Here is a 5,274-nt window from a genome sequence, read left to right as displayed (position 1 = left end):
CAGCCACTGGAAATGCAGCTGCAGAGAGACCCTGATGTAAATCCTCCTCTGTCCCCTGATCAGGAATCACAGTGTCTATGCCAAATAACAGCCCTAATTATAATTAGATTCAAACTGAACTCCTAAATCAGTCTGAGATTCTAGTTAACAGTAATCTACTATAATGCAATGGTTAATCATATCTAACCTTAATACCAGCCTAATCCTTCAAATTATTTCAAATTTAATTCCAGCCCAAAGGCAATTATCTCTTGAAATTTAAAATCTAAGTCCTTGAGTTTAATCATCCCCATAGATATAACCCTAAAACTTATCTAAACCTACAGACACAAAGAAAAATCTAATTGTATATTTTAACCTCCAAAGTAACCAATTTCTAATTAAAGCTCAGTCCTAAACTCATAGTTATCCTAACCAAGATTAACTCCAACTGTAATCCCTCATCCTGATCTGCAATTCTCTAAATAAAAGGAAAATAGCAAAGGAGAAATCCTTTTTTTTTTTTCCAGCTGGATGTTGCACACAGACAAGGGCAAGATGGGGAGAGCTCCACGTTGGCTTTGAGGCCCGAAATGCTCATGCCCACCTCGTGCCAGGAAGGGGAGGTGGAGGGGGACTCTCCACAGGCTGTGGGACCCAGGCCAGGGCTGGAGCTGCAGAAATATCTTGAGCTGGCAAAAGGGATCTGCTTTTGGAGCTTTTTATAGCTCCTGCAGCTGCAGCTCTTGGAGGGCTCGTCAGCCCCAGTGATGGTTAATTAGCGGTGGGCCTTGGCCAACCTCTGCTCAGCGAGGCTGAAGCCACCAGCAGAGCCTCTGCCTGTCCCCAAGGGTCCCCTCATGTGCCTCACCCCCTCCAAGGGGGCTCCCAGTGGGATGGGAGCCCACCCCAGCAGGGAATGCATGGCCGGGGTTCCAGCCCAGGCCGGAGCTCTGGAAAGCAGAGAAATTCTGGTTTGGGTGCTGATTTTCTGTTGGTTTTGAAGGAGGTAAATTCCAGCCTGCCTGGCTCTCACTTTCCTGAACCCACAAGGTACAAATGTTGGGATCATCACCCTCAGCAGCTCATTTGGGTCGTACGTGGGGCCCTTCCAGTGCATGAATGTGCCACCTTTTGATAAAACTCCCTTTTCCCTCTCTCCTGTCTCCCCAGCACGTGGACGCTGGCAGGGAGGCCCCAGGAGCTGGGCTGGGTCAGGTGGGTCCTGCTGCTCTTCATCCCCCCTGAGCTGCTGGGGATGTGACTACAAAGAGAAAAATTGGAGCTGTCATTTGCTGGTGACCTGATTTTTTTGAGAGGGGAAAAAAAAGATGACATTCTACAATTAGTTGAAATCCTTTTTTTAGCTGCAGGTATAATTTATTTGGCTCGCTCTCATTTCTCATAAGAAGGGAGGATATAGAAAATTCCCCCCCCCAGGCATTCTGGGGTTTTATTTAATGCAGTGATTATAAAATCATAGAGTTGCAGACTGGTTTGGGTTGGAAGGGAACTTAAAGCTCGTCCACTGCCATGGGCAAGGACACCTCCCCCTAGACCAGGCTGCTCTAAGCCCTGGCCTTGGACACTTTTGAAGATACAAAATATGAGAAAAAACTGAGCAAAAATCTGTTTGTTCCACAGGCTGAACTTGCAGATTAAAGTGTGGAGCTCCCAGGGGTGCTGCTGTGCACTGTGCCACCCATGATGTGGTTGAAACCCATGACACATTCACCCAGATCACAAATTTGGCTTTAACAGGGAAAGACCCTTCAGGGAACAGACCCTGGGGTTTTCTTTGCCTTCCCATTTCTGTGTTTTCGGGTCCTTGCTTATATTTTATTTTTCTCTGAAAGGTTCTTTCTCCATTATGACAATATTTTTATTTAGCAGAAATGAGGGGTCTTATGTAATTCTTTGACTTCTGGAGCTAAAGGTCAAACATTGCAGGAAAACATCAGCCTTGGCAGCAGCTTTTGCTTGTTGAAGCTTTCCAGCTTCCAGCATTTCAGACACTTCCGTAACAAATGAGTATAAATAGGGAAAGCTGGTCCAAGTCCATTTGCTCTTTTTGTGCCTCTGTCCCTCCTCTGGAATTGCTCAAAGCTCTTCCTCTCCCTCACAGGTCCTGGAGTGCTGTGTCCAGCTCTGGGGTCCCCAGAACAGGAAGGACACGGAGCTGTTGGGACAAATCCAGGGGAGATCACGGACATGATCGAAGCCAAATGCAATGAATCACTGGAGAAATTCCCTCCCAGTGACATCCAGAGGGATCACACCTACCTGAGGCTTTCCAGGGAGATGGAAGCAGTGTCCCAGAGCAGCCAGGGGTGCCCAGGCACCGCTGGCACACGTGGCCCTACAAGGAAGCCTGAGCTGCCGGTGGATGGACACATGTTGTTCCATCTCCCCTGCTCCCTGGGGTTATTCCATCAGAGAGAGGCTGTTACCTGTGCTGGGATTGATGGGATCTGGAGCCCAGTGCCACAGGGAGGGGCAGGGCTGGCCCCCAGTGCAGGGAACAAAGCTGACACTGATCCTGCTTGTCACTGCTCGGGTGCTTGGGCTGTCCCCGAGCCCCGAGGTGTCCTCCCAGTGACCCGTCTGCAGCTGCTGGGTGCATTCCCTGGTGCCTGGCTGGGGATCCCTCAGGCTGTGCCCATGGGGAAGGATCTGCTGGTGGAGCTGGAGCAGGGCCCCGCTGCTGCTGTCGGTCAGAGCTGGTGAAAAGCTGCTGCACTCTGCCTCTTCCACGGCAGCTGCTCCCTCGGCTGCAGGGAGGGAGACAGGAGAAAAAACCACCAAAAAAATAGAGGTGGAGGGGACAGGAGTGGTTACAGCCAAACCCTAGGAACAGGAGCTGCTGAAGATGCTGTGGGATCCCAGGAGCGGAGCTTTGGAGTTCAGGGGAGGATGGGTGTGGAAGTGACCTGGTTCCAACATGAAAGAGAAAATGAAATGGGACGTGTGGGTGGTCTGTAGGGTGATTTAGTAACAACCCAGTGCTATTTGAACACTGAAATCCTGGAGTGAATCCACCACATGTGGACAGTGGGTCACTGTCACAGCTCTGCAAACACAGCCCTGGGCAGAGGCTCTGCTCCAGGGACTCACAGCTCCTCTGAATGACCAGCTTTGGGAAGGGCCTCTGCAGGGCTCCAGTCCAACCTCAGGAATTCCAGCACTGCAGCCTTGCACAGACCTTTCCTTGGCCAAGCCTCAAGAGCAGCCACCTCTCAGCTGACATCCGAGTCCTGCTGCTGCTGAGCTCTCTCCAGAGGTGCTGCACATTCCATGGGACCAGGCCTGGCCGCCCCTGCCCAGCTCTGGCACTTCCTTGGCCTGCAGGATACACCTGGGAAATTCTTCCCCACGCATTATTCTGCCTTTGCCACTGCCCAGCAGCCTGGAAAAGGCCTGGAAGCCTCGTGGCATTTTCTTGCTAAGGAATTCTTGGCCAGTGACATCCTCCCTCCGCTGCCCAGCACAATGTGGGGAAGGGAGGCAGGTGCTGCTTCAGCCTGAAGAGCTGAGCAACAGGAAACTCCCACGGGGCTTTCCAGGGTGCAATGCCAGGAAATGGGGCTGCCAGGCACCTGCCTCCTGCCTCCCAGCAGTGGGATCACCCAAAGCTGCCTCCCTCACTGCCCCCGAGCTCCTGCATCCCTCTCCTGGCTCCTTGAGGCCCTTTTCATTCACCTCCCACTTCCCTAACGAGGTTCCTCTGAGCTGCTCTGTGTGGCCACAAACTTCTAGGATTTCTCATTGTTTCATTCCCCTGTGCCCAGGGGAAGGGGCCAGCGATGCCCACGAATAATTGGGAAAGATATGGGGCTGCTTTTCCCTGCTCCCACTGCACCTTGCACAGCCTCGGGCAGGATCCTCACTTGGATGCCTCTCACAGCCACCTACAGATTAGGTGGATCTTTCTCTGAAGACAGCTGAGCTTTTTGGGCAGGAATTCAGGATTTCTGAAAGGCTGAATGAATAATTATTTGAATTTTGACTTCAGTGTGGTCACTTGTGCCGCACATTCTGTGTTTTGTGGCAGCTGCAGCTCCCCCACCCCTCCTGCCACACATGGGTGCTCATCACTGGCAAAGCTTTGGGTTTGTTCAGTGAAACCCTTTTGCTTTTGGTTTTCTTGCTCCACGTCCTGAGTTATGCTCAGCCCACCCTGTGTTGTGAAGCCCCTGCTCCTGCTGTGTTTGTTTTCCCCGTGTTGCTCCTCACCCCCAGCATCCCAACGCTGCCCAGGGAGCTGTGGGGAAGTGCAGGTGCACAGCCCACTCCTCCCAGCCTGGAAACCCTGGGTGTTTTTAGCTCAGCCTGAGCTGTGATCCAGGAATATGGGGCGAGAGGTGAACTGCAGGGGAGGGAATGAAATCCCAAATCCCTGAACTCCCTGTGGTCTGCAGAGGAAGGTGAGACCTTTCCAGCTGAACTGGTTCTGTGAGGACACTGCTCAGGAGCCACAGACCAAGAAAATGAAGAGGAAAAACCCTGCAGGTGCTGCAGGGCTCTTTGGCAGCAGTTTTCTTATGGAGTGCTCATAAATCTTTTCCAGTTGATGCTCGAGCTGAATCAGCCCCAAAGCTGTACTTGCTGTTTGGTGCAGATTCACCTCCAAGACCCACGCGTGCTGTGGGGGCTGAAGGACATAACCCAGAGATCCCTGCAGGATTTTACAGCCTCAGGCATTTTACAAGCCTCGGAATCAGAACCTCAATTCCTAAATGCTTCTGGGAACCCAAATCTCGGTGTTGCCTTAATTCCCCCTCAAAGCACCGCTCCCAGGGGGTCAGAGGTGTGGCCATGGTGCTCCTGGCTGGCAGTGCTCTGTCACGGCTGCTGGTGTCTGTCCTTGGTCCTCACTTGGACCATTCCCTGCCTTGCCTTCCCTGGTCCTGCCCTGGATCACTCCCTGCCTCCCCTTCCCCGAGCTCAGGGTCTTCACTGCCAAGCTGCCCATCTGGCTCTGTCCAGGTGAGAAATACCCGGTGTTCTCCTGACCTAAATCTCTGGTCCATGGGGCAGTGGTGGGTGCCAGCTGAGTGCCATTTGCCCCTCCATCACCTTGTGCACCCAAATCTGGCCCTTGCCTTTGATTTCCAGACACTTGGATGAGTATTTCTGCCTGAAGTTTCATGTAGTAAACGCTCCTGATCTTTGGGTTCGACACCAACACCTTCCCCTGTGAAATCTCAAGGAGATCCTGTTTGTACTCCAGGTGGGGAATGTGTAAAAGAGGCATTTCTAGTGTGAGTCACTACCTCAGTGTTTGATTAATCCTCT

Source organism: Corvus brachyrhynchos, unplaced genomic scaffold (genome assembly GCF_000691975.1).
Source record: "Corvus brachyrhynchos isolate BGI_N302 unplaced genomic scaffold, ASM69197v1 scaffold305, whole genome shotgun sequence".
Lineage (NCBI taxonomy): Eukaryota > Metazoa > Chordata > Aves > Passeriformes > Corvidae > Corvus > Corvus brachyrhynchos.
The sequence above is the reverse complement of the archived record's forward strand: the minus strand, read 5'-3'. Positions refer to the sequence as shown.